This window comes from Anopheles stephensi, chromosome 2 (assembly GCF_013141755.1).
Source record: "Anopheles stephensi strain Indian chromosome 2, UCI_ANSTEP_V1.0, whole genome shotgun sequence".
Lineage (NCBI taxonomy): Eukaryota > Metazoa > Arthropoda > Insecta > Diptera > Culicidae > Anopheles > Anopheles stephensi.
Window position 1 is genome coordinate 34,184,905 of NC_050202.1, and position 10,285 is coordinate 34,195,189.

General features: G+C 41.5%; 1 long non-coding RNA gene across 3 annotated transcripts; it reads right to left on the reverse strand.

Moving 5' to 3' along the window:
• Window positions 1–1,006: 1,006 nt before the first annotated feature.
• Window positions 1,007–2,505, reverse strand: LOC118503144. 3 transcript variants are annotated; one of them, XR_004905139.1, is made up of 4 exons: window positions 2,490–2,505; window positions 1,712–2,129; window positions 1,311–1,651; window positions 1,007–1,239 (listed from the first exon to the last, which is right to left on the reverse strand). It is a non-coding gene; the product is annotated as an uncharacterized LOC118503144 (long non-coding RNA). The 3 variants fall into 3 exon arrangements; XR_004905140.1 differs by lacking the exon at window positions 2,490–2,505 and having other exon boundaries at window positions 1,712–1,759; window positions 1,993–2,200; XR_004905138.1 differs by lacking the exon at window positions 2,490–2,505 and having other exon boundaries at window positions 1,712–2,197.
• Between the last annotated feature and the right edge of the window lie 7,780 nt (window positions 2,506–10,285).

Consider the following 10,285-nt stretch of genomic DNA (forward strand, 5'->3'; position numbering starts at 1 on the left):
TTGGTAGCCCCATACCATATGTTTTTGTAAACAAACTCTGACATAACTCGACTAAAATGTCGCCCTGTCAAATCGATAAAAATCCACCTTCTAAATACATACACCTTGGTACAAACCTGGATGTATAATAAAACTGACAGATTATCGTCACTACCCAAGGGGAAATTTTAGAGGATAAATATCCCCCTCTCTTTCTATTTATACACCTCTTCCGTTCGCACTCATGGATGATTCGTCACACACTCGAGTTTGGTTCATGATGACCAAAATGTTTACATTTTGCTCTCCTTTTATTATTATACCCATCTCGCTTACGCCTATAGATTCACCTTGTTTAGGTGAATATGTGTATGGGCATGTGTGCACTCGTACAGGGTTTGTCTCGTTACTTTACGATACAAACGGTATATATTATACCGTCATTATTGTTTTACAGTTCGTTTGAGTATTTTCATTCAATCCCAGAGTGTTTTTAGTTCATCGATCTCTTTCACATGGTTTTCGATATGATTTTATTGTCAAGACGGTAGGTTTTGTCGAAAAAATGTATATAACAAATTGAAACACTTTGTACAAAATATGCCGTTCGCATCGCAAAGTGAATAGGCGAGCCCTGTATCTTTGATCGCTGATTTTTGGTCTGGTTGCTCATGGAGAAGGGGTAAGAGTTCATGCGTGATTTGATTAGAAGAGAGGGAGAGGTTAACGAAGCCGATCGTCTTCGTTCTATTCACTGTATGATTGTTGATCAAAATCTCTTTTCCGCCAATAAATGTTGCGGAAAATTTTATTAGGTTTCAAGTCGTGCGATTTGTTTTGAGCAATTTATGCAGGCAATGATTTCGTCAATAAGAAAGGATGCTGCGGATCTTTCGATCGTCATAGGGATCGGCTCAGGATATGCCTTCAAATACCGTTACTACATTAACCATGTTCCGGACAAAAATGGGGACGACACTGGAGCATTTCTTTGCCTGGTTCAGCTGCGCAATATGTACGTGATGCATTTCGCTCGTTCATGTTTTTATTAGTAAGTAAAAGCCGTAATTCTATAACCTATATAATCACCTCTTCTGTATTAACATGTAAAGTAATCATTTTATATTTACATCTTGTATTTCTAGCACCTAACACTATCGCACTGACTATCCTGTCCAGTGCAACCAGGCAACACAACATTCCTCTTCAGCAACAGCACCATCATAATCCGTGCTAGAAGCAACCATTGCTGTCGGGAGACTAAAGGATGCAAAATTGATCTTAAATAAAAGCAAACAAATTTGTGTAGAATGATGATTGATCAAACTTACTGTTAATGGAAGGCACTTTATACACAGAAGGACGGTAGGAAGAACTGAACGGAAAAAGAACACCCAATGCTGATTGCTGGCAAGCCGCCGGTAACGTAATGACCAATTTGGAACCCGTGATTGAGCAGAGTCAGTGTTCAAGGCCAAGCACGATTCCGGCATACGATATGCATTCTCCGATACCCATGGCCAGGTTCTCCTACGAGGTACAGCGTGTGCTCACCCGCTAACTGTAAATGCACAATCCGTTGATATCCTCCTCACCGCATAGTTGTCGTGAACCTTTTCCCGCTCCGTCTTCCGTGCCAACACCTCCCAACGTTCACCATGGCGCTGCAGAACTAAAAGGCAAAAAAACTATAAGCCAGATAGCTGGGATAAAAGCATATAATTATATTTACCTGATTAGATGCACTCATCGACTTTGTAGAGCAAACAGATTTTTGAATCTGAAATATAAGAAAATTTCAACCGATACAAGCCATTCCAGCGTCTAGTACAACTGTAGCACTGCTTCTTTTTTTCTTCTTAACCACACCATGATCTGCTACGCGCAAGCGTACCACGCTCCAATTTATATTACGTGTATTTCATTCCTGCTCTGAGCAAGTCTGGTGGTTCAGTCTTCAGGCTGAGGTATACATGCACACGGCATTCTGTTTCTAATCTTACTCTTACTCACCCGTTTCAGCACACCGAAAAAGTTTCACACGCACAGATCACAGCTGATAAACAACACACTCGACGCCCACCCCCTCCAACCTTGCAGCGAAAGTTCCGTTGTTACACACAAACATACCACCACACAACGCGAAGAGTCTACGAACATGAAGAGAAGCAAAGCAAAATCAGGAGAGAAAAGAGCAAATACAAGAATAGAGGAACTCCCGAACACACATGACGAGACACGACAAGACGCAATACATTGACAAAAACTTGTCCTCGAATATTTGTTTACATTTTGCATGTCTATCCTCGAAAAATTTATCGAAACATAGGTTTTTCGAGGATAGTGAACTTTTGTTTATCTACATTCGATGAACATGGTTCCGATTCATTTTATGACAGGGTTCATTCAAAATGTAAACAAACAGAATCAAAACAAAAACAAATTATCCTCGAAATAATTTGGAATCTCGTAAATCTTTTCGAGGATATTTCGTTAACGAATGTATTTACCAAAACATTTACGAAAACAGGGGGAACAGATAACTTGGGTACAAGATTGGCGGACAAACAGACAACACGTTATTTTGATTATCTTTGTGCTTTGTGGATTTATTACACTTAATCTGTTTGTGTAATCCTTTACATACATATCATATAACTGGTGGTTGATACTGATGTTACGAATACTGTGAGAGCTACGTACCTATGTTATGTTTTTTACATATACTATCTATTATATTCACCACGATGATATGCAATCACTCAGTTCCTCATATTATTGTTCTTTTATTGTTTATGAATTTCCGCGTGTTTCGTCTTCGCCCAAGTTATCTGTTCCCCCTTTTTTCGGAAATATTTTGGTAAATTAATTCGTTAAAAAAAATTCGTAGAAAAGATTTACGAAATTCCAAATGATTTCGCCGAAAATGTGTTTTTGTTTTGATTCTGTTTGTTACATTTTGAATGAACCCTGCTCATAAAATGAACCGGATCCAGGTTCATCGAATGTAAATAAACAAAAGTTCAATATTCTCGAAAAATCTATGTTTCGTTAAAATTTTCGAGGATAGCCATGCAAAAAGTAAACAAATTTTCGAGGATAAGTTTTTGTCAATGTTTTGTCGTGTCTCATAATGTGTTTTCGAAAGCTCCTCTATTTTTGTATTCGCTTTTCTCTCTCGATTTTGCTTTGCTTCTCTACATGTCCGTAGACTCTTCGCGTTGTGTGGTGGTATGTTTGTGTGTAACAACGGTACTTTTTCGCTTCAAGGATAGGGGGGCGGGCGTCGATTGTGTTGTGTTGTGTATCAGCTGTGATCTGTGCGTGTGAAACTTTTTCGTTGGGCTGAAGCTGGTGAGTAAGAGTAAGATTAGAAACAGAATGCCGTGTGCATGTATACCACAGCCTGAAGACTGAACCACCAGAGTTGTCCAGAGCAGGAATGAAGTACACGTAATGAAGTACACAGTTATAGTCGAATCGCTCACCGTTTGCTTCAACTTACGAGCTGCCTGCTTCCATTTGCATGACATTACCATTGAATGAGCGACACTTTGGTCGAATCACATGCCGTTACCATGGAATCACGTGCCGGTAACCATGGACTTGTGTATGTTAGCACATTTCAAATACGCTGTTTTCTCGAGCGAATAGTTTTTTCTTGACGCCATAACGCACGGATAATTTTACCTACGAGGGCTGACAATAAAGTAAGGTCTCCAATTTTTTTTTCATAGAAAATGACATTTATTTACAAAAAGCGATACACCGTTGGAAAGGCCAAGGTCTTGGCTACTTTTCTACATAATCGCCATTTTTTTCCAACACCTTGCGCATCCGCACGATGAACTTGTCTATGCCGGCAGAATACCACTCTCCGTCCGCCTCGCGCAGCCAGGTGTTGACCGCTTTCTGAACCTCCGCGTCACTTTCATACTTCTTCCCACCGAGATGTTTTTTCAGGACGGGGAACATGTTGTAGTCACTTGGGGCCACGTCGGGACTAAAGGGAGGGTGATGGATGATGTCCCAGACAAATTTCTTGAGCAGGTTTTTGAGCATTTCTGCCTCAACTGCTTGAACAATCGCATCCGAGACCGACGGTCGGCCACTTCTCTGCTCGTCGTGAACATTAGTGCGCCCGGAATTGAACTCGCGGCTTCACTTACGCACGTTTTTTATGTCCATACACTTTTCCCCGTAAACTTCAACTAGTTGACGATGGATTTCAATAGGTGTCACCTTTTTCGCACTCAAAAAACGTATTACAGAACGCAATTCGCACTTGGACGCTGACGCGAGGGGTTCCTCCATCGTTGACGGCTGCTGACAGCCAAGACTGAGTGGTCGGGGAAGCCTCACCCAGCAGCAAAGTGGTAGTAGGGGAACCAAGGAACACGGCGGTGTTGCCAGATTTCGCCTAGCGCGTGATCCGGCGAAGTTGCAGCGTTGGAGACCTTACTTTATTGTCAGCCCTCGTATAAAGAAATAGAAAGCAATATTTTAAACTATTTTACGCGTGTTTTACATTTACCAACTATTTCCAAGAATTCAACGAAAACTTCACGTATCGAAAAAGAAAAAGGTAAAAAATTGCTTCGGGGGGCGGTCCGGTGGCCGAGGCGACAGCGGCGCCGGTCTTCATACGGTTGGGCCGGGGTTCAAATCCCATCCAGACCGCCTCCCCGTACTCAAGTCTGACTACTTTACTACGGGTAAAATAAGGTCACATAAAGCCAGAAATGGCAGGCCGAGACCTCTCGAGGTTGTAGTGCCAAGAAAGAAGAAGAAGAAAACAATTGCTTCAAGATTTTTCCAAGTTTTCTTTGCCATTCGAACACGTTCATTTCCACTTGTATAAAGTATAGATCACATATGAACTCTAGCTAGACAAGCTACGCTACGTTTATCGCTACTGTTTGATGTTCGTATTGTACGACACATTTTCTTGCCATTTATGGTTTATTAGCCATTAATTGGTATAAAAATACCAGCAAAATGTTTTCTAATGGTAACGAACCAACCGGTTTTTTTATTACATCAAATGTTTCATACAGGAGCAATCAAAAACCCATGTATATTGGCACGTGATTCCATGGTAACGGCATGTGATTCGGCTATTATGTCGCGCATTCGATGGTAAGGGCATGCAAATCGAAGCAAGCAGCTCATGTAGCTGTAAACAGGTGTAAATTGGAGCGTGGTACGCTTGCACGTAGCAGATCATGGTGTGTTAAGAAGAAAAAAAGAAGCAGTACTACAGTTGTACTAGACACTGGAATGGCTTGTATTGGTTGAACTTTTCTTGGTAAAACACTCGTGAAGGCCCCCCCTAGAATCTTTTGTGTGCAGCACTGTGACCTGTCAATTCTATTGGATAGTGTACTTTCAGTGTCGTCAAAAATGTGTGAATAAATAACATGTACGTGTTTGCAAACAAAGGGGGTAGGATATGCATTCAATTACAAGTTGTTGCAATCTAATAAGTTTCCCAATAATGTGTAAATTGATTGCTTATACTGAGGATCTGCTGGAAAAAATGTAAATTCTCTACCAAGAGGAAACTCTGGGATTGGTGTAAATCTCGCGGTTTGATGTTGGTTTGTAGTCAATGCCATACAGTGCGGTAAGGAAAGTATTTTTCATGTTGTTTTGTGAATCTTAACCAAAGTAAGAATCCCTTACTTTCAGATACCACTTCATCCAGACTCTGCAATATTTGCGACACTTTGGAGCACTTACTGACTTTCTGGTTAGGCGGTACAATCGCTTCGCCGTCTTGGCGTGCTGTAGAAAGTCTTGTGTACCGCTTACGGTCGTGCGCCGTAAGCCAATCCGATATCCCGGCCTGTATCCCGTGATGAACATTTTCACAGTTGGGGCACACCCCAACTAGCCACAATATAGTATTAAACGGATCATAGATGTGCCGAAACAGCACACTGGCGCAAACAACGAGCCCGAAGAGCAGTTAAGACAGGAGATAATTTAAAACCGACCTTCGTATGAATCGGAACAATGAACTGCTTGCAGATCCTAAACATTCGACACTACAAACAGTGGATCGTTATTTGGGAAAGAGTGCCATGAGTTTGCAATCTCGCCAGATGATAAAGTGTATAGATTAGCACTGCATGAAGTAAACCACACTACCACATGACCACAGAAATAGTGAATTGAATAATTAGAAATACGATAGAAAATAGAATACTTCAGGACAGTGAATTTAATATGAGCGAGCTTAAAGTATCTAGAGGTCAATATAATTATAGCTACCGTAGCTATGCCGTTGCTTTGATAATGTAATCTGGTAAATGTTGTGTTGTACCTAATACAAGCGTTATTGCACATCCGAAAAAAGAAAATTGTTTATGTAACTTGTGAAAACAAAACAGCGTTAAGGAAATGAATGAGAACCGGCTTTTATATAACTTTTAAAAGACTTCATAGAAATGTTGCACATATGAACATCAAACCAAGCATTGATTCTAATCGTCAAGTGCAAGTCATCAGTTGTCAAAGGCGGCTTTAAGATTTCTCTTAAGAAATCATAAAATTGCTCCATTAGTAATCAGAACTCTTTCTCATCAGGCACAGGTATGCATTTTCATCAGCTCTGCATTTTCTCAACGTTTGCTTATCGGTTATGATTCTACTTTTGTTCGAGTTCATGCGTGCACATTTTAACATTGGGCGGTTCAAGCGTGCGCTTAGATTTTCGTAGCATGTGCTCTCAATCCGGTTTCCTAAATGCGTTTTCAACAGTAGTACCAGCTTAATTAACGTGAAGTGGGAAATCGAATAAGCTGGCGAATGTGGGCTCGAAACTTGAGTATTGAATGGAAACTTGGCACACATATCGAGTTTGTCGACGGGTGGAACATTCGATGCACAGGGCAGAATGGAAGACACCTGACACGTATTAAAATCAACGTCATCTAGTCAGACGAAATGCACCAGGTTCATAAAACGGGAAAGTTTATTGCTTTCAATGTTTTTATATCGATTAACGGACATCCATAGCCCAAGACGTCAATGCGGTTTATCACTTTCATGGTTCACGCATTGGTCTTTTAAACTTAACGTTTACCCTATATTTAATTCCCCATGCACTCCCTTTGCCTGTTTCTCCTCCTAAGGATATCAATCTTATTATTGCCTGTTGACGTACCGGAAGCAGATTTCTGATTTGTTATCGGCTTCCGGATCTGCTACGATCAGTAGAACTTCGGTGTGCAATGCGTCGGTTGTGTTCATCGTACATCGTCTTTTAATCGTCTTATCGATGAAACATCGATGGTACGACCGATCATGTGAGAACGTCGGTTGCCTCTTTCTGATCGTCATCGGGTTGTAGACCTGCTGCATAGGTTGTACAATGTTGGCGGCATACAGATGTACTGGTTCGTCAATTGAACGATGCCAACGGGTTCCATCAGCTACCGTTACATTATCGGCAGCATGGTGTGTGCGTGCCAAACTTAAGGTTGGATGGAACGAGAAACCAGCCAGACATCGGAGTTTCACCAATACTCTTCTGGATTGGTAAGGATTGCTGCAGACCGCTGCAGCAGATAAAAAGGAGAATATGTAGTACAGTATAAGTTTTGTCTTCATTAAAGTTTCAATAATAAAACATAATTTTTCATTTTCCACAGTGGTTTTTGCTTGCTACTTTTTGTTGGGTATGTTAAATTTAAATGGATGCTCCTGGATGCGAACTATCGGCTACCGCACAAGAACGGGTCTCCTACCGACGCGTGGTGCGATCGGGAAGACATTCGATCGTACTTTCTCCCTCGAAGAACATGGAATACTGTGCTATTCATTGAATTGCATTGGAGTGTTTGATGTGAAAACATTGCTCATCGCATTTCTTCTAATGACTCCTATTGTGATAAAATATAAATATAAACATATTCCCCCGATCCTGTTCGTATATGATCATCGCAAGAGGACATCATATTCCAGCCAGCACCACGTGGGGGTTGGATTCGGAGTTCCAAAATAGCAGATTTATCACATGCACGATAAATCCGCTGTTTGGCATTCGCTAGCCACCATGAGAAAGGATAACTGATTAAAACTGCATTTGCAGCTAAATGATAAATGTAGGAAAATGACTTACTCAAACTCTTGAACATCCTTGACGGCGCGCAGAATGTTTATGAAGCTGTTGGATCCCGATCGCTTCAGCTGGTACTCCCTCAAATAGTGAATCAACGATCCTCGATGTGTGCCTTTTAACAAAAAAAAAAAGAGACGAGATTAGAAACATAAAAGATTCCGTTAAGAATATAGCTACCTTTCGAACGGAGAAATGGCTTTATCCAGCGCCGTAAATTCTCGATGCTCTGGGTGTGTACGAACGGGTCGTTCGGGTGTACAAAGTTTTCACTATGGTTGACCATAGCGTGAGTGTAGCCGTTGTTTTCCAACCCGTTGAAGGCTCGCCATCCGTCCGTCAGGATTGTAGACCCCGGTGCCACATACCGCATGATAATGCCGTGCAGTGTGGTAGCATCTCGTTTCTGCACCAGCTCGAGGAATACGTCGCGCGTCTCCCGACAGATACCACCGATCAGCTACACCTGGTTGTTATCTGCCATCCTTCCGCGATTTTACTTCCGCTTGGTGACAACGGACGCGTCGATCTCCACAGTAAGTCCGCTACCACCAATCGTTGAATGCCGTTGCTCGATGTACTCGAAGCTGATGCCACGGAGCACCTCGTACCACCGGAGCACTGCCGCTTTTCCAGCATGACTGTTTCGTGCAACTGTTCTCGTGCTGTTCCGGGACCATTCGTATGTCAGCTCTAGCAACTGCGGGAGCGACAGCCTGGAGTTTTTAAAAATGCTGTTGATCCGCACAGTGCACTCTGATCCGGTGCAGGCCGACGTTGGTTTGCAAATCCATTTGCATCCATTGGCTCGGCGCATCAGCTTTAGCTTCATTGCCTGTTTACACTTTTCGCAATATTGCGTCGGCGGAAGTTATTCAGCTTCCTGCAACAACCGAACCAACCGCTGCACGTCCGACGTGATTTTTTTGAAGTCCGTTAGACTTTTAATGCTGGCAAAAACGTCCATTTTTTGCTGCTCTTGAAGTTCGTGTTGCTCTGTCGATGATGGATAAATTATGGTCTACTTAAAACGTGTCTGCGTTTTAAAGACCATTGAATAAATGTGTGTAACTGATTTCCGATACACATATTTGTTCTACTCCTCCAAGAAAAGACCAAATATTGTGCGGGTCATGTGTATTTGCATTGGTGATAGAAAACCCGGGTTAGATTCATTCACACCACGATAGCATTGCTTCTCTTGGAGGTAATGGTGTGTTTGGCATTGAAGGATGGTTTACAGTAAGAATAAATCTGAAATAAAGGCTTCATGATAAGAGCTGATTTAAGTGTTTTCCAAGCTTTCACAAGCCTGTTCCTGTATTCATACCATCTCGATCTTTATTGCAACTTTCTGTTAGCTGTTGTATCTCCACAAACTGATTCGATAGCGTTATTCCCTTTGCTACACGCATTCCAGAACTGATACTGTTAATTGAATACATTATCTGTTTGTTCACATCATCGTTTTGTTTTCATCATGATATAAGCGTTTCTTTTGTGATATAACTATGTGCTTAAACTAAATACCAAATAGCATATGGTAAGCGCCAAGGAAATTTTGTAAGCCTACGTCTCACTGAATATATAAATAAAAAGAAAACTGAAGCTTCATACTAGAATCCAAATCATTTTATGACTTTTTTGCGGTTATGCGCTTTGTGTATTACACGTTTTGTTATGCCCCTTGACACATTTGCGCTTTTCGAGTTTTAAAGTTTCAGTTTAATGCAACGCTCAAAATCGTGCTTCGAGACAACACCTATTCTTTTTAGTACGGTTAGTATTTTAGTATAAGCAACAAATGCTATCTTTTCTGCTCCGTCTCGTGCTTGTCTTGTCCAACTACTATCGACTAAAAGTTTCCGGGCAAACAAAGTGTAGAACGCTTTATGCATCATCTGCATTTTGTCCGTTGCATCTATTTTACTTTCCAGCCAGGTCACCAAAGCATCTTCATTAGACTGGACGGAAAAACACGCCTCCAAACTGTCTAATTGTACCCTGCTGGGCACGGTTTCAAAAAATTCAGGTCGTTGAATGCAAACTACTGGTTCGTGGTTTTCCTTGCTTTTGTCAGGAACCACCCCCACTAGCTCATTCAAAGTTACGGCTACGCCAGCAACAACCTTGGAAATTAGTGCCTTTGCACAAGACGCGCCTCTGATGCATTTTTTAAGA